Source organism: Phasianus colchicus, chromosome 14, assembly GCF_987193195.1.
Source record: "Phasianus colchicus chromosome 14, bPhaCol1.hap1.1, whole genome shotgun sequence".
NCBI classification, from domain to species: Eukaryota; Metazoa; Chordata; class Aves; order Galliformes; family Phasianidae; genus Phasianus; species Phasianus colchicus.
Window position 1 is genome coordinate 13,776,754 of NC_143449.1, and position 16,886 is coordinate 13,793,639.

General features: G+C 35.3%; 1 long non-coding RNA gene across 1 annotated transcript in view; it reads right to left on the minus strand.

Annotated features, from left to right (window-relative positions):
• The window catches only part of LOC149916029 (uncharacterized), a 42,470-nt gene that overhangs the window by 18,988 nt on the left and 6,596 nt on the right, over nt 1-16,886 (minus strand). The window lies entirely within an intron of this gene.

Below are 16,886 nucleotides of genomic sequence, written 5' to 3' on the forward strand. Positions count from 1 at the left end.
TCTTCAGGTTTGCACTACTAGATACTGTTGATCAACTGCAAAGAGGAAAACATGGAAAATGCTCTGTTTCTATGGATTTTTATTTTTATCTTTTTTAAACAACAAAATAGGAGTGGAAAATTATACAGAAATGGATATTTGCTCACAATGTCTGGGACCAGGCTTCCAGAGTGGGCAGTACAAAACTACTTCTTCAGAGCATTGTTTCAATTACATCCTTGATCTAAGCTACTTCAGGAACAAAAAACATTCTCAGAAGGATAAGTTATTCATGGACCTCCCGGGGTGTCACGTAATGCTAAGCAGATAGGAAAGGACAACAAGAGCATGAGCACGGGAAACTTGAAGAGGGAAGAAATTTACAAGAGCTGGACACTTTGTGATATTTTTCACCTGCTGTCTTCCAGCCATTTACAGATAGCAAGAATAGTAAAGTGCTTCATGTATGCTAGGTTTCAAAAAAAAAAAAAAAAAAAAAATTATTCTGTTTTAAGGGCAACTCAGATTTCCCATCTCCTGTTCCCCTGCAGAGCTCCCAGCCGGTAGGAGAGCTGCTCAAAATAAAAGTGCAGTTGATCATTTCTCTTTTCATATTTCCACTATTTTCCTTTTGGAGGCATGAACTTTAAATGAGCTGCTGTACAAGCTTCTTGGGGTCCAAATAGAGGAAATCATATCCACCACAGAGACACGCACAGCAGAAACCCCAAATATTACCATTATGTTCAACTCAGCAGCCTTTTTTCCTATTGGTAGGTTTCTGATACAAGCTTAGCATCAAACCAAGCTGTCAAAACCAATGAAATCTATTTCTGTGACACTGAGAGAGAGCTCTTGATGAAAGTCAATCAGTTTGGGATTTTTATTTTTTTATTTTTTTTAAGAGTACCTACAATCAAGACAGGGAAGAGTGGGTGTTAACAGAAATGCTGCCTTCTCTCTTTTTCTAGGAAGTAAAGAATACGTGCTAAATAAATCTCCTTATTCTGCAAGCAGTACATACAGCTGCTTGCTAACAGTGATGCTGCAGTCTGACTATTTGCTGAGTGTCTTGTTCTTTAGCAGAATTAACAGTTTTGCCAAATCGTTTCTTTTAAGGGTGATTTAGATCTTGATGGGACTTTGTTTCTGTGTGATGAGGGGCAGCACTCAGGCTCCTGAGTGAGATTATTTTTAGTTTTCTGACTGAAGAAGGAAGAACCTCAAAGGAAATGGAAAGAATGACAAATGAGAGGGTATTTTTTCACTATTTAAGTTTTCTTGGGATTTCCAGTACAAATACATACTTAATAGCAGTAGGATACTACAATAAGTGCTTGACATACTGCTTTTTACCTACACAGACAGCTTTATTGAAACTTTCTAGGTAACTTAGTATAGTTTATGAGACCATTCTACAACCTTATCTAGTCCAGGAATGTTTTTAATCACAATTTATTTATCACAGTTTATTTCTTTTTAAAAGGTTCTCATGACTCTTTGATTCCTGTTGGAAAAATCAAACAGATGTACTAAAAAAAAAGAACCAGCTAAGGCAGAAGATAAATACAGCATAAATATGTGTTTGGTGGTATTATAAATCATTAATTGTTCATTGTATGGACTTCCCCAGCCTGGAAGCTAACTATAGCTGTTTAAGGATTATCATTTTACAAAAAGGTTTACTTCTATATCTCAGTTTATTCCCTGCTAGAGGCATAACAAAAGAAATCTTTCCCATAGTCTGTTATTAAAATTGTATGAAAAAAAATGACTTAAATATTGACCTTGCCAATACAATCAAGTAAATATGAGCTAAAAGTGAATCAATCATTCAATCCCACAAAAAATGTCTTAAGGCTTTTCTTTCTATTGTCTCAAGCTCACTTTTAAAGACCTTAGTTTATGACACAGTAGTGCTTCATGTAATCACCAAGACAAAAATGGAAAAAGAATAAAACAATGGTTATCTACTTCTGAAACACTGTATCATTTTTATGGTTTGTTAACTCAAGAGCAATCTGTACTTTAAAAGAAAAAACAGATTGTTACTTAATTTTTCAATAGAATAAACCTACCAGCAATTTTCTTATCCAATATAAACCAGACTGATACATCACTTATCACTGGCATTTTCTCCCTTTTCAGCTGATGCTGCTCAATTTTGCCCACTGTTAATATATATTACGTGTTATTTTCAGGCTTATCACCATTACCAGTCTAGCTTCTGATCTCTGAACCGCAGTCAGGACTCAATTCAGTCTCTCTACGTGGGGAGAAAAGGTACTTCAAAATCACATCCAAACCTACCAACAAGCCTAACTACTTAATATATTCTGTAGATAGAGCACAAGCACACGGAGGTTATGCCACTAATTTAGGTTTTAATGCTAATATTATTGGACTTACAGTAGTCCAAGGAATTATTAAATTAAGCAACAACTACCTTTACCTCAAAAATATTCACATATTTTACATAACTTTGTTTACCCATGCTCAGTGATATTATACCCATGCTCTCAGTTTAGCAAATAAATCTATTTATAAAGCCAAACAGTGGACCATAGGAATATTTAAGTTTCACACAATGGAGGGTGTGGTGGTTTTTTTGTTGTTATAAAAAATCCATTGGGAATTACTTTACGGCTACTTAAGAAGTGATTTCACAGGGAAGCATTAAGAAGTTAGAGATGTTCAATTGAAAGTTAACACTATCCATACTACATACTACGCTGTTTTTTTATGTAGGTCTGTTATTAAGTTATCACATAGTTTCCCCCGTTTCCTAGAGTAGGAATCCTTTTTAATACAGTTGAAACCCAAAATCAGCTGTTCTTGCTGCTCATCCCACCAGATTGTCTTCACATGCATGCTATATGTGAAATTCCTCAGAGACTGCAGCATTTTCTTGTTCGTAAGGAAACATTTCTCTATTTTTGAGAATTGGGGCGAGGTAGGATTGGCAGAGAATTATACAACCATTGTTATTTTTTTTCCAGTTGGAATATCTCCCCTCCAGAAGTGATAAGAAATCCAAAGAGAAGAGGTGAAAAGCTCATCTTCAGCATGACATTCCTCAGTGACCAGAATTTTGAGCTGACAAGGACAGAAACTCTTGTGAGTGAAGTGTGTTATTGATTTGTGCGCAGCTGTAGTGCAGAGATCAAGCAAAGTTCAAGGCAATACACTGTTAAATTCCTCTCGGATTAAAAGGAAAAATCTAATTCCTTCCACTAAGGTACACAAAATGAAAACTCTTAATATTTTGAATTTAAAATTGATCACTTTCTTTGTGTGAGCTGTTGGAGACTTTTTCCTGTTATATGTTTCAATTATTCTTTAGAATACATTAAAATCTAACATTTGTAAAAGAATCACCAAAATTCTCTTATTGGGAGCATTTTAAAATAAAGTCAAGATTTTGACTAAGAAGATGCATACAAAAATTATGACTATTTTAAATACTATGACATTATTTAATATTCTGTACATTATACAGATGACCTGGGAAAGATTTACCCACAGAGCAATCAGTTCTAATTTTCTTTTTAGAATTTCTCAAGCTGACTCCAAGGTTCTTTGCAGCCCCAGGAAGGTCTAAATGGTCTGACGGTTCATTTCTGCTGTATTCATTGGTATTAGTATTTTATCCATCACTTGCATTATCACCAATGCAAACATTCTAAGAAGTATCTAGAAATGAATTAATTCCACGGGATTTTCAGAGTCTTAGGCCTATTTAAAATAATCTCATCTGCTTGATACAAATAAGTCTTGTTTAGCCCTTCCCTTCCCCTCAAGTTTGATTCAGTTTTTCTCCATTATTGTGGCAGACTTCAAAATGTGTTCGATCAGAATTTCTTTCTGCTTGATGCTCTGTCCCAGTGATTGACAATAGCCCTTTGTGAGCAAGCATTTAAGTAATGATGTATGGACTAGTTAGGGAGCTGCTATGTCAAGAAGAGAAATGAACAATAAATTAGAATAAAATGGAATCGCATTTGAAACTTGGCTGGAGGATTTTGCATTTGTGAGGACAAAGGACATTTGACAATCTGAGTCATCTCACAGCTTTGCCTGTAGCAACTGTCAAATTAGTTCTTAATACTACAGGGAAAGGGATTGAGTCACAGCATTGCTTAAAGTTAAGAGGCTCATCAGTAAATCACTGGCAATATTAACAATTATAAGCTACATATTAATATGGTGAAAACACTCAGAATATTATGCTTACAATAGGGAGCCAAGAGGAGAATGTAATTTTGCTTTCAGAAACTCACAGGAACTACAGATTTAAACTGGAGAAGGTGAAGGAAAAACAAGTAAATCAATTCCAGATTTTCTAGACTACATGTCCTCACAACTGTAATAACAAGAAGAGTATCAGGCTCTAAATCTACACTTAATGTGTAAATGTGAGATCAATGGAACTGCACATAAATTCACGATATACATGTGTCTGTCATCTTTCACTTCTGCCTAGCAGGATTCTGCTGTACCCTTCTATCATCTAAGACACCTTGTAACTACCTTCCCACTAACACTCATTATTTGGACCAGGTGTAAGTTGTGTGTCCATGCTGGGAATGAGAAAGGGCTGCATAGTGTAGAAAGAACAGTTTCAGTTCACTCTAAGAAAAAAGCATAAGCTTACTATTAATTACAAGCAAATTAGAGAACAGAATTGTCTTTCCAATTTCCTCGCACACACAAAAACACGCTTAAAGCATTATGCCCCTTAGAATGCTAGAGGCATGCAAGTTCTTTTATAGAATTCAAGCACTGTGCTGGATTTGGGTCAGCCAGTATTCTAGTGCTAGAAATGCTCACACAGAATCCTCGAATTTGAACTATTTTTTTAAAATATGGTACACTTTCAGGTGGCCTTCATGTTCACTTCATGCTTGATTTTAGAATATCTTTCAATGCAAAAAAGTAGTATGTCAAAGTTTAGTTTTTGAGATTGAAGATAATCTCTTAACTCTCTCATACGATGATCAGCTAAGATTATCTCTTTCAAAAATCTCTGTAGGTCTAGCTCAAAAGGCTGCATGATATTGCAAGAAAACTATTGTATCAGGCTCTATGTCACTTTCAAAGACAAAACTGCACAATTCCACCATTTTCCTGCATGAAAGGGGTTAGAGGAGAAGAGAATTAGATATGTTGCGGGAATGGCCTGAGGTACAATTGCATTGACAACTCATAATGACACTGTAGGATGTCTTCTTTTATAAACTGTGCAAGTCTTTCACTCAGTAGGCACTGTCCTTTTAAGTGCTTGCACATCGTAATGAAGTCCCTGTAACACTGACAAAAGAAGGATGATGAGTACATTCGCCACCTGAAGAGTCTCCTACAACACAGACCAGGGAAAAAACACTTTCTGAGCTCTGCAGCCACTGCAGTAACGAAACCTCAATGAGATTTGTTGATCAATAGCAATTAAAAGAAAATGGCAAAAAAAAAAAATAGCCTCAATCATGTAATTTCTATTTATTACATAACTAATAATTAAGTAATTGATATAATTGAGTAGAGATGTCTTTCTACGCGTGAAGATTTTGTCTAAGACACAAAAATGTGATCGCAGTACCTCAGATATCTCCCAACCATAATGAAGATCACATGGGCTTTGCAACTATTCACATTTGAAATAGGTCAGACTAGATTTGCTGAAAACTCGATTTATGATGATGTTAGAAGAGATGTTTTTTAACCAGGCTAGACGTATATAACTTCAACAAGTTTCAGCAGCAGTTGGATAGTTAACTGAACCTTTGCAGATGTTATAATTAAAAAAAAAAAAAGAATGATGATTCTTGGTAGATCTAGTAGAAAGCAGATAATGACAGCGAGCTCATGGGATTATGTAATAGATCCATTTCTACTCAGTGCTGTAATTCATTTTTGACTAAATATTCCCTATTTTGGAGCACATAAGCATGATACCGAGAGAAGCTGTTCCTCAATGTAACTGTATCAAGTCTATAGTAAAGTTACAGAACATTTAAGTAATTAATTACAAGCTGGCTTGCACAGTTAAATTTGCAGAGGTCTGCAGGAGTGGAAGCAAAAGGTTTTTTGAATTATAAAACTGCTTAGTTATTGGAACTCCTCTGTTGGATGAGTTGTAACTCAGAGTGAATTTGCAGAGCTGATTCTTAGAACATGCAGTTTACTTTGTAAGTGAAATGACAGAAAAAAATACTTAAATTAATACAGAACTTTAGATACAAGACATGTATAAACAGAAAATATGAAAATGAGAATTTTCTTTGAACCTAATATCTGGTCTCAATTCTTTAGAGTCTTCATAGTATCATTGATATAATTTTTTTATTAGAATATTTCTCAATTTCTAGAGAAAATATCTAGTAAGGTCTGAGAAAAGTGTGAACTAAGGAATAGCAGCAAGGATGCTTTGACAAATCTCTGAGGAAGGGAAAGCATAATTCCAGTTATTTTATACTTGTATTTGCTTGCAAGTGGAACATTCCCTTTTCCTTGAAATTTATTATATAGATTAATCTGCAGAGGAAAAAAGAAGCAAAAAATCATAAAACCAGAAATCCCTCACAATCAACAAAAAAGAAGAGATAAAGGATAATTAAAATAATTTGTTTCATACTAAGACCTTTGAGAAGGAAAACAAGCATTATATACACATTTAATTTAGTGTCTGTTCTTTTTCCAGGGAAAATATAAATGAAAATCATTGAGATGCATAAATCTGGAAAATCTGACTTAATGAATGTTGAGAATGACTATTATTGATGTCCTTGTCACAGGTGACAAGAGGTTAGGAGATTATTCTACTATATTGACATGGTACTGATTCAAAAGCCTCTTCTCTCTTTTCCTATCTTTCTGTTTGTTTCCCCTTTTTTGATCAAGTACACTTCTCACTTCAGAGACAGAATTTGAAAATCTTGATATGCAAAATGACTTTTGTAAACCTTTGCTCCTCAGATAACAGCACTGTCTCCCTGTTGGTCATCTTTCAAACTGAATAACAGCTGCACTGCAAAAATTATTGTATGTACATCAACTTTAATTTCAAGATGAGAAACAAAGGCAACCAGATACAAGAAAAATGTTTCAAGGGTAGTTTCTCCCCCACTTTTGTACTGCACGCTCACTCTAACAAAAATGTAAATTTGGATGCTAGAATACCAGATAAACATGAAGGAGAAGTTAGCAATATTTCAATACTAGCATGATCTAAATTATAAAATGTTATAAAATACTCTTTAAAAGATTTTATCCGTTTGTGTTGTACAACTTCCCACACTTTTTTTTTTTCCTATACACAGAAAATATTTTCTTAAAAAGGCACAATCAAACAGTTCCTGAAGCTTAAATGTAAACAAGGCAAACTTATGGTGTGATTGTGAAACTAGGTAGCACAGTACTTGTGTACAGCAAAAATACTCATATGTAGTTAGCAGTACTTGGAAGAAAAAGATCAAAAGCTCATTAGTATTAAAGCTTCACAAATGAGATTTCATAAAATAAATTCATCTTTCCATAAAGCAAATTTTATCTATCTGCACGCTGATCATGACAGATAGGTTCAACCATGTCTAAGATAAAAAAAAAAAAAATGCTCCCTTATTCTTTTTTTCCCCTTTTAATTACTTAGAAATCTGCCACAAAAGAAACAAATTCCAGTTTACAAATGAAAAGAAGTGCACGGTGAAGTGTAAGTGCAGCAGAAATGTTCAGCTTTAATATATATATTTTCATCCATACTAACATCCCACTTTCATATACAAGACCAGAACACTGTATTTTATTATGAAGGCTTATTAACATTAAAATATGCAGGCCAGAAACTGTCTTCTTCATAAAACATTGAAGAAGTTAAACCTATGTATACCTCAGGTATATTCTTTAGATATTTTCTTTGAAATAGGACAGGAATGTAAATGTGGCTGAGAATCTTACGACAGATAGATGTCTTGAGAAACAGCTGCAAAACTCGGTTCCATCTCTCCAAGATATAAGCCTCTTAAAAAAAAAGAAAAAAAAAAAAAGGAAACTCCACTCATATGCTCACATTCAAGAAGTCTTTGTGGTAAGGTTCTAGAGTCCACTTGCACTGAGTTTTCCTAGCAGTGCACTCTAGGCTAGGCCAGATACACATATTTAGATGGAAAACTGGAGAGAAGCATATGGGTGAAAGGAGAAAAAAAAAAAAAATATCAAAGGTCTGTTTATACTCTATTCCATAGTCAATTAGCTACCACTAATCAAAACAAAACCAGCATCAAAAGAGGCTATTCTGCTTTGTTCATCTCAGAAAGGATCATGGGTTCAAGAAGCATTCATCAAATGGAGCAACAGTCCTGGGGGAAGGAGTATAGCAGAGTAGGAATAAAAATAAATAAATAAATAAACAAACAAACAGATAACAGTTTTGTACTTAATATATCCCATCTCATATTTTTCTTGGTATAAAGCATTAATCGATCTTTGTCTACTGCACTTAATTATTTAAAACTTATACTACACCCATTGCACACTTTTACTGTCAAGGAATTTTATAAATTCATGCCATATTAGAATGACTAGCTAGTTTAGCATCTTACCAGGAGCTTACCAAATCACACTTAGGCAAGTAATTCAAAAACAATTGTCTGACATTCTTTATTTCCACGAGAGCTTTACAGAAATTACAGTCAGTGTGGAAGTAGCCAAGAGTTATGAACTGTCAACATGCTGATAGGAAAGTAAACACTGTAAAAGTGAAGCCAGCATTTGAGTCTCACAGCATGGTATACTGCTGTAATGGTTTAAATCATAAGCCAAATGATTGTTATTATAGAGATAGTGAATGTCATGCTTACAGAAAAATTGTGCATGTTAAAAATGACTGCCATTAAAAAGATAAGTCTCACAGGGGGAAAGGGACCTCAAGCCAGTAAACAGACAAAATGCATTACAGCAAAAAAAAAAAAAAAAAAAAAAAAGCAGGACAGCAAGGGGAAGGCTTGTCTAATTATCAGATTCAGCAATCATTTATAGAACTCTTTAAGAAGACAGGAAGGGAGACACATCCAAGGGCAGAAGACTTAGATTTATTTTTTTCAAAAGCAACAGAATCTCAGTTATAATTAAGAGTAAGGAATCTAAAAATAGATGCACTGGGTCTTTTTAAGTAAGTCTTTGTCAGTCGTAGGAAGACTTCTGCACGTGAATGATGTTCTTATTTAAATGTTGTCAAAATAAAATAACTGACCCATACAAACTTTGAGAACCATGTCCTTCCACTATTGACTCAAATGTGATCCTTGAGACAAAAGAAGGGGACATATGCACAGCCACCTGTCATTATAAACATTTTTCATTGTCTGGAGAAGAGAAGGCCCTGGGTAGACTTCGTTATGACCTTCCAGTATTTAAAGGTGGATTATAAATAGGAGAAATAACAACTTCTTACACAGATATAGAGTTAAGATGAGGGGGGAATGGTTTTAAACTGAAGAAGGGGAAATTCATATTAAATTTCAAGGGGACGTCTTTCCACTGAGAGGGTGGTGAGGCACTGGCTCTGGCTGCCCAGAGTTAGGTCTCCACCCCTGGCTGGAACTACATCTCTGACGTCCTTCCAACCCAAGCCACTCTATGATTCTATGATTTTAAAGCCTCAGTATCTATTGGCACCAAAATCTACATGAAGACCTAGTAAGAGAAATCAGCACAGAGCATGAGTTGAAGGCTAAAAGTAATCTTTTTCAGTTATTCTCAAGGGAATCACTTCATATCTCTTTTCATTATGCAGCATTTTTTTCCAGGTATTTATTTTGAATTTATTTTTAAAAATAAAACATTAAGTTCAATATATTTTAAGGCTCATAAAATACTATTATGCATTTGAAGGATTTTGTGCTCCAGGCCAGTAGTTCATCATCTGTTTCTGTTACATATGGAATTAGATGAGAAAATCAGATTATCACTCAAAGCCCTTTAGGAAAAAGCTGAATTAACATGACAATTCAAATTCATGGAAGAAGATACTTCTGCAAAATGTGCATGACTTATAAACCCATTTAACATTGATTTTGTGATTAAATTAGCATACTTCCTTAAAGATACTGCAGCAAACTTGAGAATATCTTAGGTAAATGAAGTAGTAATGCAGAAAGCTGAACTCCTGCATTACCTTTTACTACCATAATATTGCTGAGTCTTTAATGTTTATTGGGAAACTGCAGCTATGTGAGTAGGACAGGACAAGCATAGATGCTACAGGACACAGTTTGGGTAAGGAGAATCACATACCACAGTTCTTAGTGCATTCTGGAGGGCAATATGTATAAAAGTGGTTGTATCTCAAGTCTGGGATGTAATGTATTCATCAGTGCTAATGTGTTAATGGAGTTTATTTTGGCCAGTTCAGCACATTATTTAAATGACCTTCAGAAGACCTGTAATAGAAGTATTAATACTAGTATGAATTGAGTACGTATTTGAATGTAAGCACTAGATGAAGCATCAGAACAGGACTTAAGGAATTGCCTGAACTGATATCAGAAGAATCAATAAAATGAGACAAGGGCTGCTTTAGTCAGATCCAGAAATCTTTCACTCTGATACAACTGCAAGCCAAAATGTCATTTGAGTTTTTTGTTTTTTTGTTTTTTTTTTTTTAAAAGATGGGGTAAGCTCAGCAAAAATATCTGTGTTTATCCATTTGTTCTCTGAATTCACTTATGAAATCTTTTTGCCATTTTCCACCCCTGTTGTTGTCTAGGATATGATGCAAGTGATAGGAATAGTCATTGATGCAAAGATCTGCAGTCTGAGGGGAAAAAAAAAAAAAAAAGAGACAGTGGAATTACAAAGAAACAAGCAGCTAAGCCCAAGTTCGATGAGCCTGGGGTGCAGTGTCTAGCTCACCTCACAGCCAGGAGGCAGCAGTGAAGTAGTGCCAAGGTTCGGGATTCAACAAACATAAGCATGAGAAACTGACCTTCCCAAAGATTTCTACTTGTATATGGTTGTTACCAAAGCAGTGGATGTTGCAATGCTACTGTCATAACTGAGTCATGAGATTATGCATCTGTCAGCTGTGGCGTTTCTTTTAACAGCCCACACAGAATGAATCTACAACTAGTGAACTCCTGGACATTTAAAAAGTAAAAGAGTAGGCTTTCCAGACAGACAAAATGGTGGCTATCTTGGTCTGATAAACAGACAGCATCAAAAGCTATTTATTAGTGTCTGCATGCAAGCCTTGATATGAAGGTGAGTCACAGCTAGCAAAAGTCAATGGTAGTAAATTCCACACATACTGAAAAGTACAAACTTCAATTAAAGATAACTCTACACAACACAGACCCCTGGAAGTTGCAATATTAAGACTGGAAGGGTTATACCTACTCTTGAGATTGAGCATTTAAGTTCAGTTTTCCTATTCTTACACTCCAGATGAGTGCTGAAGAGTCTGTCTTCATAATGTAACTACTGTCAAGTTTCACTTAGCATCACACATATGGACTGTGCAAAATAGCAAAATATAAAGTTTTGCATTCCCATCTGGTTTCTACAACACCATCACAGACAGTGATTATCACCCACCATAAGACACCAGAGTTTTTGTCAAAATTTTCTCTTTTCTCAAAAGAGAAACTGGAACTTTCCTTTGTATTTGTCACTTTAGCTTGAAATACTGAATTTTTATTTTGTATTTTAAATGTGCCTTTGGGAACAGGACTAGAAAAAAATACAAGTTATATGCAGAGATTGTTTCCTTCAACACTCCAGATAATCCTCCTTTGGGATAATGAGGGTGTAAAGAGCATACACCCAACAGAGAGGTGCAGTTTCATCTAGAACTATACATGAGGCCAGCAAGATGCATGGATTTCGATTTCCAAACAGAATTAAGCCAGTTAGATCAATAGGAGTGGGCACATTTCATACTCTGAAAGACCCAGCCACAAACAATACAATTAGAGCTGCCGTACAACTTTTCTTCAAAAACACAGTAGTGCAATCTGACCCCAGTGCACTTAATAAAGCACATTTATCAGCCACTACCAGTAAGGCTTTTCAATCCATGCAGAAGCTCTAAGGCCTCATCAACTCTTAACTGCTGCCTGTTGAATTTTCAACACCATTCCTGAGTGTAGGAGTTAACTTAGCCTGAACAAAGCTCAGATTAGCTTAACTGCTCTGTACTAATAGGATCATAACATTGGCAACTGTGACCTTGCCTTCCCTAACACTTGAAATCTTCTCAGATTGAAGTCTCAGTCTTTGAAAGTCTTCAGTTAACATTACAAATTATACCTGTCATTTTCTGAGCTTACAAGCACTGAAACATGCTAGAAGTTTCAAGAAAAAGACCTTTCTTTCTCAAGCCACAAAGTGTTTTGATAAACACAGAAAGCTAATTATATAGGAAAGATACAAGACAGCTTTGTTTTAATAAATTACATAATAAATTACATATTTCAGATAGAAAAAGTAGCAGCTTCAGGTATCGCTTTGTCTTATTAAAGACCTACAAGTTCACATACAGCAGTTCTTTGACTTGTTTATCACTGCAGCAATGAGCAGTTTCTGAAAATGATACATACTTAGGCTATCACCTTCAGAAACAACAGGTATAATTAAATAATTTTCACTGAAGTCAGTTCTCAATAACATTTTTCTAATATGCTCACTACGTAGATTCACATAAACAAAATTAGCCATTGAATGGGATAAAAAAAAAATAATCTCACAGCAGAAAAAGAAAACCCAAAGGGTACAAATGTGTGGCTTTAAGTAGCTACATTGGTATTATCATACTGGTTACTCAGTCACAAATAGGATTGATGTCAACTGGAGCAGCTACTTCCCAGTTGTAGTCACAGCCCAATTAACAAAAGCAACATAGTACTTTCATATAGCAAAGACTCAGGAACACTTTGCAAGCCCCTGTCTTAAAGCTCCCTAACTCAACTAAATACTTCAGCCAAACATCTGCCTTATCACATATTAAGCTTTCACTTCAGAAGCACCAAGACCACAGATGTAAATCTCTCCCTCTTAGACACCTAGCAATCCACAGCTGAAAGGATTCATCTGTAAGTCCAGCTACGCAGGGATACTGACATATATTTCCTCCCAATGACAGTATTTGACCTTTCGTGCAGAAAAGAGCTGTGAGTAAATGCAGTAACAGGTTCTGCAAATCTCCCAGAAATTTTTTAAAATAAGAAAATTTTCAAATAAAAATGTAATAGGGAGCCACTTGAATGGGGATGTATAAATTCCCTCTGCCACTAAATATGCACTGTGACACGTAAAATAGTGTACCTATAGGAATGAGAAGTCTGAACTTCTCAGACATTATGTTCAGTCATATCCACATGCCCACTCCCTTTTCCCCTTGCATCTCTTCTCCAGTAAAGATTTTTTTAATGCCAAGTACAATAGCATCAGGAGAGAGCAAGAGCATTCTTCCACAGAATACTTCATAGCACACTAATTACAACTCTTCTGAGAGATTTAACAGCCCCTGTAGGCAGAAGAGGAAACTGAATCTGATCTCTTACAACCCTGATGACCACCCTCATTTCTGTGCTATTAGAAGGGGAAGCGAGAGGTTTCCAGTGGCTACCATTTGTGAGAAAACTATTGCTTCTGCCTCATCCTAATGGATGCATGCAGTTCAGTTCCAAGACTTGGTGCCCAGCACTTCCTTTTGCTTATGTAGATTTCACAGTTTAACATGCTAATTTTGATTCCTCCTTGAAAAGTAAACTTATGAATCTAATTCAGAACTGTGAATTCAAGTAGGTGCATGTGAGGCTGTCTAGCATTGGCCGTAGGTCTTGCATGCTGGATGGAGCTCACTCAATATGCATGAAAAAGGAGTCACACAGGGAGGACATTTTCATTTATGTCAGAACCCATTGCTGGTGAGGAATGCACACCAGGAGCTGAGCACCAGCATCCAGCAGCTGCCAGGAGGGAAGCAGCACATATTCTGGTAAGCTTTACTTTTGCCACTGTTTGGAGTTTCTGACCACGCTATGGTTACATCATGCTTTGGCCAATACAGATGGCTGGCATATGCCAATAGGATCTGATCCTTCCTGCGGTCCTTGACTGTCCTCAAATCACAGCTCCTTATCTGCTTTTAGAACATTTCAATCAGGATCAATGTTTTCTTGAATGTGTCATTTTTATTCTAGTCTCATTATAATTAAGTTGCCGATCTTTATTTTTACCAATTAACGACCCTTTTGAACTTCATCTCATGATACTTGATTAACCTTCTTAAATATACTGGAAGTTATATATTCCTTGTTCATGTCACTCATTAATCACTGCTCAATAAACACTGTCAGAAAGCTGTCATCTTTGATGTCTCATTGTTCACTGCATTCTTTCTTGTTGGTAGTTAATCAAATGCTCCCCCACTGTGGTCAAAGCACAGTTTGATAGCAGTTTCAGAATTAAAACACAAAGCTTATTGTAAAGGTTCATTTTTTCTTATACCATGCTAAACAAAAAGCTTTCATTTTGCACTCATTGGCGAGTGACACATGCCCTTGTGACTGGGTAGCTCAGAACTTAGTACTAAGTTTTGAAGCATGCAGTAATGACTGACTAATTACCTGCAGCTCTGCAATGAACTGCAAAGTTTCAATTGTCAGTCACGGTGAAATAATGTTTTTTTTGTTTGTTTGTTTGTTTTTTGTTTTTTTTCTTTACAGATTGGAATTAGAACAATTGTCAGAAAGTATTAAAACTTCAGGGGGTGGTAAGTCAAATGAAAGCATCCGACAGAGAAAAAAATTCTATCCTGGGACAAAGATAGAATCTTTACTTCTACTGTTTGTTCAAGGGAAATTACTTTAAAATAGTCAGAAATAAATTCTGCAAAAGCAATTGTTAATTCTCAAGCAGCCTGAAAGCAAGTGAAGTACATATTTGGGTGAATAAAGGAGAACAATGAAATGGGACTACTTAAAAAACTCATTAAAGTTCTTAAAAATTCACTGGAATCACCGATTAAGATGATGCCCTTTTAGACAGAAGACTATGATAATTTTGTAAGTAACACATAAAAACAACTATATTCAGCAAGAAGTAAACATCAGTCCCTAGCAAGGAGCTGAGGTATTTCACTAATTAAGATCCTGTACAACTGATGTGCTGTTTCCTGGGTTTGTCCTCTGCAAAATGCCTAGTGAGAGTCACCCACCACTAGGGTAACTAAGCTTGTGAGACAAGATCTTGGAAAGGTATATGATTGTGGCTAAGGTGAATAAGCATATTTGATCTCTTAATTTTTAAATATATTGTAAGCATCTTTGTATTAGACATCTTATAATCCTGTGTTGTACATACATACAAAATCCTCTGTACCATTTTTCAATTTTCTTGCTGTATGGATTTGCTATAGTTTGCTTGGAGAGTACACATCACTAATTAAAACAAGAGCTTGGTAGACACGGTCTTTTTATTCTCTCTTATTTTTATATTCACTATTTTTCATTTTCTTCTTGTTTGAGACTAAAAAGAATATGATGTTCTAGCCTGAAGGCACTTTCCTTAGATTTTTTTTCCCCAAATGACAAAGGGAACAAAATATTTTCTTTTTTTCTAGACACTAACATTCCACCTGACTCAAATCCCCATGGCCTTAACTACTATTTTCTTTTCTGTTAGAGTCTAGAAATAAAAGCATGAAGGTAATACACAGTACTACCTTTTCATTCTTACAATACACCTCTTGGTGAGCATTTTGATCTTAAAGAGCAGCATAAAACATTGAGGAAAAAATCTGAAGGGCGTAAATCCCTGTTGTATTAAAAGCAGACACTGACTATTCAAAATCCAGATGCTAATTTCACTAAGGTTACTAGGCAAAAATAACATCTCCATTGATACCTGTAAGGCTCCAGACAGTTCTCTTCTCAGCAGTATCTGAATTTTACTGACCCATTTAGCCTGGCTCTTCGCTTACATTTCTCAGCTTCTGTGTGATATCACTGCTGTCAACCCAATCAATGCTCAAACAGGTAAAACTGTGACAGTTGTTTCAAGAAGAAATAAGTGACAACATGATTCTGATTCACAGTAAGCTATATGATGAACATTTGAGTACATCACCACCAGAAAACAGGCACTTGGAAAGAGAAGAGACTCATTAACATGTTTTTCGGTGAAATTCAAGTTCAAATGGCTGATTTTTTTATTCTCTCTCTCAAACACCAAGTTTTTTGGAATTCTACCATTGTGTTTAGTGTAGTCACTAAACACCTCACAGGAATATAAAAATGACAAACTAAATGTATGCTGTTGATTAGTGCATCAAGCTTCAAATAAAACTGCATTAGCATGAGTTTGTACCCTTCTCCTTCAAGAACCTTGAAGGACTTCCCTACAGTTGAAATTTTTTTTTTTTTTTTTTTAAATATACTTATTTCTATTAACAGTACAAGAAGTTCTGGAAATTGGTCAAAGTCTAGGAATTTAAAATACAGTGGTAAAACAGAGCCAGGCTGCCACAGATCTTACAAATGTAATTCTAGAACTAGCATTAAGTATAAAGTTTTTTTAATTAAATGAAGATATAAAATAAATTAACATCATTTATTAAACAATTCTAATCAGCAGAGCTAGAAAACTGAAATATTATTCAATGACTCCTCTTTCATTCTTCATATCACACTGTTATAATTGAAATCGGAATTTTCAGGTGAATTGTTCACCTGCTTTGCAGATTGCTTCTTCAGCTATTTTTCCTTTTTCATTTGAGAGAAATATTTCTAAAAGGAGAAAGTAATCTTGTGATATGACATCTATTCTTTTTCTTTTAAAGTACAGAAAACACTCTTCTCAACACACTTTCTAAATTTATTGAATTTTAAGAAAAATTATTTAGAAAGAAATAA